Here is a 9,724-nt window from a genome sequence, read left to right on the forward strand (position 1 = left end):
CACACAGTCCCACTGCTCCCTTCTCATGGAGGCTGTGCTGTAGCGTGCAGGTACTGTATTTTGGATTTGATCCATGGAAAATCCTTCTCTGTAAAATCATTTTGGGTGTTCATTTCCTCCTTTGTGCCTTGTCAAAATCTGAGTGGTTGTTTGTTTTTCTTTACTGTCAGTGTACTTCATCTGTCTCTCACAGTGCAAGCAAAAGCAGAAGTGTTCAGCAGCTTGTCAAAAAAGGTTTCACTCTGCTCTCTTGCACCCTGACCAACCCAAAGGGGGTATTGCCAGTCCCCCTGTGTGCCGTACCCCCGTCAGCTCTGGATCCAGTCTCGATAGTGATTAGTGACCTCTGCACTCATCATATGCATCGGGAACTTTTTCTAAACCAGAGAATTAAACATCTGTCAAGCACTACGTGAAGCAGTCAGTGTGACTGGACAGTTCTGCCTGGTTAGCCCATAAGTGTAGACAAGAATAAATAATGATTCGAGGCCGTTCAGTCAGCCGTAACCACACTCTGTTAGGGACTCAACAAGACCAGGGACTGTGGCCAAAGCCTTTAACCACTAATCCAAACCAATTTCCTCTCTTTCTCAAATGCTCCATGATTTGAAAGCTTTTTGAACAAAGAATAAAAGTTTATAAAATGCACCCTTTCTAACTGAGTTTAACGAAACTCTCACAGAAAACAGAATTTGTGATGCAGTCACATTTTCTAAGTCAGTATGGCTTTGTACATAAAATTGTATAAGGATTTTAAATCTTCCTCAATTGAGCTGAACTTGAAAATGTTATAAATACCAATGTTCTTTTAGATCCAGAGATGGGGAAAGGAATTCCTTACCACTTGTTCTCCTTTTTATTCTTCTTGTATTTCGAGTATGTAGATTATGTGTCAAAACTATGCTTAGACTATATAGGTGACCTGTATGTTCAACAAATCTTGCTTTCAGAGAAGCAATTGATATGGGACTGTCTTTTGTTTCTTCTATGCTTAATCATAGATCACGAAGTGGTCTGTTTAAGGCCTTGAAAATTTATTCTGAACATTCGTTTATTCTTTAATATAAACAAACTGACTATTGCAGTTTATCTTTCAGTTTTTCATGTCCTTTTTTTTTTTGCTGCACATTACTGTCATTGGGCCACATTGCTTTCTCTTTCATTTTCTTTCCTTTTTTTATTACTCAAAATGAATAGAAAAATTAAATTAAATTAATATTTGTGCTTACTGCAAGGCACATCTTTCCTCCTCTTATCATACAGTTCGCAATTATGTTAATGGCATTTAATGAACTGGAAGTACTCAAGATAAGAATTTGGTTTCTGTTATTAAAGAGAAAATATTTTGTCATAGAATAGCTAATTTGTAGAGAATAGTGGTCATTTTTATAAGTTTTACTTCCTTTATTAATGAAATGTTTGTAAACCAGTTCCACAAGCAAAAAGCTGACAAGCTGTGGATTGTTTATGAAGGAAATTTTGAAATTCTGTTTTCAGGTTGCATGTTGATTCAAGCAAAATAGATCTTTCTTTATTTTTAAAGAGTCAAAGATATCAACTTACCTATTAGGCATAGCTTAACCAACAATCACATAATGAGATAAAATACACTCAGTCAGAGAAATCTGCTTGTGTCTGCTGTTGCTTCTGACAGGAGCTCTGGGCAAGTTATATAGTACACCTGTGTTTCAGTATCACCTGAACATTGAATTGTCTAAATTTTCATCTGATATTAGGCAAAACACTTGCTAAAATCTTGCAAGAGTTTAGTAAACATAAATGGAAAAGGAAAAGAAACTTCTAGATAAGTAATGGTATGTTTAAATGGGCAACAGTTTTCTGGATATATGTTTTTGGGAATGGAAACTATTCTTAAAATAGAAACTTGAGCTTATAGGTACGTAGTGTTTCATGAATTCTCCTGAATTCCTGATTTCTTTGCAGATCTTTTCTGGCATAAAACCTCAGTTTATTAACATGTCCATCTTGTAATGGGAAAGACAGTTCCATTTGATAGTTACTTCTCTATTTTCATCCTATCTGTTTCAGAATTAGTGCCAGTTCCACAAACCTGAGTGCTATGTTCTGACATGCAATGTCCGGGTAATCACCACTCAGAGATAATCCCCTCTGCTTCAGGCCTTCCATTCCATAATGGGCGGGATGACACAGAAATTGGTGGGTTTGCCGTTGTCAGGTTTTTATCCTCTCCTTTCTGATGACACAGTTTAACCCTTGTGTTATTTTAATGAAGTTTTAATTGTGTGTCCTGCCTCGTCCCCCCCTGCCCTCTCTGTGCTGGGCCACAGCTCTGCTTGGCTTCTGGCTGCAGTGCCCAGGAGGTGGGTGGGCTGGGACAGAAGTAGGGCAGAGATTGTCACCTTCTCGTGGGCCAGGCACAACGAGAGCTGCTCTGCCTGTTGCACGTCAGGCTTTTTGTTTGCATGTCACTATAGCTTAGCTTCATGTTTTAGGTCTTTAGAAATGGTGGTGTGTTTAGCACTGATCAGATTAACGTGACAAAATTAATAAAGTACTTTAATACACAGGGTGAAGAGACTGAAGGGAATTGAAATTAGGGAGACGAAAGAACAAAGGCAGTTCTTAAATGAACATTTTTAGCAATAGCTTAACATTATAAAGATTAATAGGAATTAATTTGCATGTATAATGCAATGTACAGAACACAACTCAAACTGACTACGAATTCTACAAATGCTATTATTGTAGAAGAAGAGCTACATAAAATAGGCATATCTGTTTTCTTCCCCTGGCCCAGTAAATGTGCATGACTAAAACTACAGCAAGTGCCAGTCATTCTCAGATGTTCTAATGTCACATGCCTTCATCTTGGACTGTACAAGCACAGCCATCCCACATGTTGATTCTTGTATTCTGATATTATAGTAGATAATATTATAGCAGTATTCTGATTTTATAGCAGATCAAAGCATACTTAATTATACATAATTATAACACCAATAATCAACATTTATGATAATGTTGAGCCAAAACAAATTGATAATCTGCTGGTTGGTTGCTTAGGGAAGTAGGAATAAAAAAGTCTAAGGAAGAACCAAGGAGTAATACAGGAAGAACAGAAATGTTATGCAAGCTGGCTTAACTGAAAGAGTCTCCCAGTACTGAAAGTGTACATTCCCAATGTAAGTTTGAGCCCAAAATATACAGGTCACTGAATAGGTTCAGCCTCTGTTTTCTCTGTTCCTCTGAGTATTCCCTGCTCATCTTTTCTCAATGTAGAGTGCTGTAGGGATATACCCGTTATCTGCCCAGTTGCAATGTGTATTTATAGTGCTATAGGAAGTTCTGGGGAACACAGAGTATAAGTCCAAATTGAAAGCTCTCCTAAAATCCATCAGCTAGGGCTAGGATTACCAAGACTAATATGGGATTTCCTGTATTGTCTGATTGAATCTTAGGTGTTCAAAATCATAATAATAAATAGGATGGTATTTACTGTCTTTCCCTAACATCTGCTATTTCCTTGTGTGTAGACAAGTAGCACATCCTCAAGCTGCAAACTAGGTGTATACACGATAAGAAATGTCACTTTGTGCCTTGTCCACTGTGGATGGTCACTGGGAGAGGGGAGGGAAAAATGTCTGAGAATCAAAGATAAGAATAAGGTCTTTCAAAAGGAGTAATTGCAACAGATAAGCGATGACACCTTTGCTCATCCCTACTCAAGCTGTGTATTGTGGTCATGCATTGCTGTCTCAGAGGGCCCGAGGTACCATGTCATTTAGCCCAGTAGGCTGCACAGTTTTGCAGCAGCTGGAAGCTGCTGTCACTCCAGGAAGGGGAGGCAGGGGTGCTTGGACCACAGTGCTGCTGTTCACAGACAGCAAATCTGGAATTTGCAGGATGGGTGCCCACAGCGTGTCCGTATAAAGCCCGCTGGAGAGCAAGTGGTGGGCCTGCTTTTGTTTGTGTCTGGCCATCTGTGGTTGTGTGCCCTTGCAACAATAGCCCACTTGCAATTTGTCCTTTCCACACGGCTGCCTAGTGTTTCCAAACACTGCCAGATAATACAGCAGAGGAAGCTGGTCTTTACAACTCACTAAGTCTCCCTCTAAACCCAGGCTTTGTGTGATGTCTGCACTAAAGTCTAAGACCATTGGGAAACCAGGGGAATGAAGATTCTAATTGTGAAATAAAATTTGGGGAGAGGGTATTTTAGAAAGAGAGTAAAATTGAATTTTAGATTTTTCAGAGCTCCTGTTCCTTGTCCTGTCCTGTAACTAGGGTTACTGCCCTGAGTGCAGATCAGCCTGGGAGCTGCTCACCGTCATCAAGTACAGTGGTGGGAGAGTTATAGTGTTTCTCAGGGTGCACTCTGAAGCCCTGCTTTAGTTCTGCACATGGAGATAACAGGACTTACTTCTGCTTCCAGTCTGTACCTTTTCCAAAGGAAAGGTAGAAGAAAGAATATTGTGTGCAGTGCTAGATGCTGTGAAGATGTTTGTTATGTGTGTGCAGGGACAAGTTTATGTAGTGCAACAGGAAGGATCTTTCAACAGCCTCAAGATTTAGTTTCTGTAGTTTCCATATTGAATGAGAGAATGAGAAAATGAGCCAAGGATGGTGCTTCCCTGAGGAATGGTCTGGAAATGAGGTAACATGGATGGTTTTGGCACACGGCAGCTTTTTCCTGCTGGCAGTGCACAGACCTCTGAGTGGAGTAACCATATTCTTTACTATGCTGCAGTTTCCAAAATTAATTTTAGTTGTAGAAATGATGCTGATTGATTCTCATTGCAAGAATTACCTTCAAATTCCAGTTTTGGACAGTGAAGAGGACGCTGAATCTTTCCTGTGGAAATGAACAAGCTCATGTTCACTTTCTGTGTGTTTAGAGATATTTAATTTTTAAGTAAATCTAACAGACAAGTTCATTATCTGAAATACTGGCAGTCTTGGAACAAGTATCTGCCTTCAGTAAATGCCCTTTGTTATTTTGGCTGCCTATATCAGTGTGTGTGGTCTAGATTAGAAAATTGGCTCAATTCAGAATCTGGGTTTTACTGTGCAACCAGCAAAATAATCTAGAAAAATTGCTGGGTTTTAAATAATTCTTTATTGACCTTTTTTCTGTAGTTCAACTATGTCACCAAATATCCCAGTGCACTCTTGATCAAAGACCTACATCCTCCTCCTGCAGGAAGGTGAATTTACTGGCTTGGTGGGTCCATTTCATTTCTAGCTTCTGTAAACCTCTGTCTTCACAGGGTGCTCCAGAGCTTCTGCACTGGCATCATCTGCCTTGTTACCTTGGGTGAAGAGTTGCATAAAGATGTTACATAAAAAGCAGTAGAAGAGAAGCTGGACACACTGTCAGGAAACTTCTAGCTGACAAAACGAGATGGCTTATATGGCAAGAGGTGTGCAGATGTGTCCTAAAGGACAGCTAGTTAGGAGCTAGGCCACAGTAAAGTGCTGGTTGTAGGTGCTCTTTGTGTCAAAAAACGACTGATTTTTGGGGGGGATAGTGAATAGAGTTTATCCTAAGGCTCAGATAACATTCCAGTATCGTGAAGCACCATCCAGTGGCATTGGAGTGTCTACAGAGGCATCTAGTATCACAGTTTAGACAGGTGCAGGCTGCTGCACTTGTTTGCAGTTACTGTGTGTGTTTGCTTGCTTTTCAACTGCATTCATTGTTCTGTGATGCAATTCAGTGTTTATAGATAAAAGCTTCTTTGAGCAAAATTTCCTTTTGTGTCACCAGGATAAACATGTCCACAAGGCCAGGAGTCCCTTGTCTTCAGTCTCTGTGTACAACAGCACTTGGATTGGTGACACTGTCACACTTGGATGGAATAGCTGGGGCTTCAGTTTTAATTTTTTGCATTACTTATCATCTTACAGAACATGTGGATGTTCTGCAGGTAGCATGCTGCCCTCAGCCATTTTCTGCTCTGCAATAAGGAATTCCCCAAATCCAGGCAAATACAGAATCAGTGGATTGATCCAAGTTTGATCACACCATTAAGGGTAGCCTGTCATTTACAAAAAAGGTTTGAGATTGATTTGTTTGCTGCAGCTGGAAACCTTCATTTCATTACGCAAATTATTTCTCTGAAAGCTGCTAAGAAGGATTGTGGTCTATAATTAGAATAATACCCCACAGGATTACGTTCACAAATGTAATTATATAATCATTTAGAACTAAATTGTGCCATGAAACTACAGAGTTTTTCAAAATGGTACTAGCATTCCTGGAGGCTTGTTTTTAAGATTTTCTGTGGTAATGCAGTTGCCACAGGCCGATTAGAAAGATTTTCAGTTCAACTGAGAACTCTTCCTCCTTTCCCTATCGATAGTTTGAGATTAATCAAGATTGGGGTTTATGTTCAGATGTGTGCTGTGACTCAGAACCAGCAAGCGACAGTGAAATCGGATGAAGCTTTCAGTATTGAAGGTGAGGTGCTGTAAATTGGAGCATGTCTGCTGGAAGCCCACAGTGGAAGGCTGCTTTGGTACTTCGGTGTGTCATTCAGAAGTAGACAGTGAGGTGGTGAAGTTGTTCTTTGGGGACTCTCAGAGCTCTGTGGCAGGGAGGCTGTGAGCTGCGTTGGTGTCTACGCTGCTCAGAGCAGAGAGCAGCGAAAGGGGGAGGAATTCCTCTCTGTGTAGAACCAGCCTGGTGGTGCAGCCTCCCTTTGCAGTGTGTTGTTATGGAGTGGTGCAGGGTGTACTGTCCCTGTACTCCCTGCAGCCCCAGGACAGCCTGCCTCTGGTTTCACAGTGATGTGAGTGTGAACGTGTTGAACTCTTTCCATACCTGTGAGAATGTGTTGGTGCCATTCAAGGATGAACGTTGTCACAAAAATATTTTGCACTAAATTAAATTTACTGGCTCTTCTGCCCAAAATGATGAATCGTAAATATGAAATAGAGCCGTTTTGCTTTTCTTCTTTAGGTCTGCAAAGCCCTTTTTATTGGCTTTACATTGTTGATATGATATCGAGTTGCATCCTCTTTTACTGTTTCCCATGGTGCCTGGTCTCTTGCACAAACAAAACTGTTCCAGAGGGTTTGTTTAGTGTACTAAAACTCCAGAAATAAGAGCAGTACATTTCCTTGTTTTATTAAGAATTCATCCACTGTCCTTTCAGGTTGCAACCCCCTGGTTAGCAAGTCAATGGGCAATAGCAGGGTAAACTAATGAGGTACTGTGATATTTGCAACGTGAGAAAGGCAAATATTTCACCAAGCTCTCCAATTATCTCTGGTAGCCTCGTACACTTCTAATGAGCACAGGGTAATCAGCCTATCTCTTCCAGTGTATTAATGAGAGCCACTTAAAATTCTCCAGGATTCCTGTGGAGAACTGATGTATAGACCCAAAAGGATAAATAAAGAGGTAGTGCAATTGCTGCTTCAAGGGCTGCCATACTATCCCCAGGGCTGTCTGTGTCTCTGCCTGTGGTGTGTTTTGTTGCTGCCTTTATTGTATGTAAACTACAGAGACAGTAATTTTGGAATTGCAAGGGTGCTTGAGCAGCAGCATAATCTGGCTGCTGGGAGACTACAAAATCATTCTCCTCAAAGACAGCATCTCCTAACAAGGTGTTCAGTTGCTAGCTCACATCTCAAGCAGTGCAACTGGGCAAGAAATAGGATGTCAGAAAATGCAAACCTGCAAACACCAGCAGTTACTGGCTGGGCTTTTAGCATCCCAGCCCATGTCAAGGAGAACAGGAGGATCTCAGGAAGCAAGCATGGCACAATGACATCTGGTTTGGGAGGCAGTATCCTTTCCTATAACCTCCCATGTAAAGGAATGTCCAGGACAAGACCTAGAGCTGTAGAAATAGGAAGCACAGGAGCAGGGTGATAGGAAAAGCTAAATGTGTTCTGTTTTACCACATGCCTTAACACTCTGTTAAGACTTTTTTTTTTTTTTTTGCTTTGAAATTGTTTGCTTCTGATCAGCAACAGCAGCTGTATTTACTTGAGATTTTTTAAAAAAGGGCAGGAAAAATTGTTACTCAGATAGATTTTGCCTGTGAAGTTGGAATGTACGGAGATTTGTTATTACTCAACAGAAACTTGGAAAGGAAAGAGAATTTGAGAACATTCTCCAATGCAAAAGTCTGTGTCATAATGAAACCCATTTACAAGCAGATGTTTACAGGGAAAAAAACCCCAGTCATTTAAAAAATGTAAACTGACAACCAGTATCCTTTCTAATTCCTTAATCTGCAGCTGTGCTGAATTCAAACGTGCACTTTTGGGTGCTCAGGAGATCCCTACTGAGGGATGGATGGTCTTCCCCTTGTAATACCTCCTTGCCTTAAAGTTACACCACAGGGTTGTATCTGCTTACAACTCATACTATGAGGTTTTGTAGCACAGATCTAATTAGTATTTTTCTAATCACACTAACACAGTTCAGCTGGGTGACAAAGCACTGCAAGTCTCTTGTTCCTGTATGAGAATCAAAATTGCACAGCTGAGTTTTTAACTAGTTCTTTGTCTTGTATGTAATTAGCAACAACTGCCCTGAACCAGGAGGCTGAACTGACCCATCACTCCTGTTTCACAGTCAGTAAGTGGCTGGTGTGAGGTTTGGGTGCCATTGGAGCTTTCACTGGGCAAACACCTGCACAGCAATACCAGCCCAATCCCCTCCTCTCTGTCCCTGCTGGCTGAGTGGAGCCCTGGGAATTTCAGTTCTCACAAAGCACCAAGAATATAAAAATTCTGTCTAGTGTACAAGTAAAAAGCTTTATCCAGGAATGCAGCAGGTCCAGGATTTGCTGCTGAGGGAGTTGAAAGCTGAGAAGCAGTCAGAGAGAGCTGGGAGTACCATGAGGCACCAGCTCAGAGGGCTGGCATTGGACCCAGCAAGGGCAGCAAACTGGGGAGAGTAAGGAGAAAAATAAATATTAATATGAGTGAAGTGTTGTGCCTGTGTATAAAACCTCAGTTGTAATCTTGTGATACCTTTTCTTGTAGCTTATGATGACATTAGACTCTCTAAAGGTTTATTATGTGCAGCTGGATGTACATTAGTCCATTTATTAGTCATCACAAGGTTGTTGACATTATTTCCACAGTGCTTTTACATTAAGAGCTTACTGAAATGCTAGATTTATGTTAGGCTACCGAAGTAATTTCCTCATATCAAGACAGCTTAGAAATACTGGGACCTAATCTGTTGCTGTAATGAATTTTCTGCCTCTCACAGGGATATTTATCCAATCTGTTCTGTAAACAGAGAAATTAGTTCAGACTTGTGCAAATGCTTTAATTACACTTAACTGGATTAATGGCTGAACTCTGAGGAAATGTTGTTTCTTTAGGCAAAACAGTTTGACCAGGTCAAAAATGTATTTTTAAATTCAGCCTGGTGCCTCTGGAAGGCAGGCCTGTATTAACTGGGCTGCTGGTGAAACAGTTGCTGGCCCTGGGCAATTGGGTTGGGACGTGAGGATCTGTGACATGAAGGGCTGTTTGGATTTAGGGTTCGTGCCATCTCCTGTCTTCGAGCTGACTTCTCTTGGACAGAAGTTAGTCCTTGGAACCTGATCCAAAGTGTGGCAGTTTCACAGGCTCTTTCTTACCACGTGAGCGAACGATTGGCTCCAAAGGCTTTTATTGGTGAATATTTGCCAGTCGGTTATCTAAAGGTGAATGCAGCAAATCATGTTGAAGGCTTCAGGTCTGGTTTCCTTGATTGTATTTTGTTAGCTTT

This window comes from Pipra filicauda, unplaced genomic scaffold, assembly GCF_003945595.2.
Source record: "Pipra filicauda isolate LSUMZ 115617 unplaced genomic scaffold, ASM394559v2 scaffold99_size2403431_pilon, whole genome shotgun sequence".
NCBI lineage: Eukaryota > Metazoa > Chordata > Aves > Passeriformes > Pipridae > Pipra > Pipra filicauda.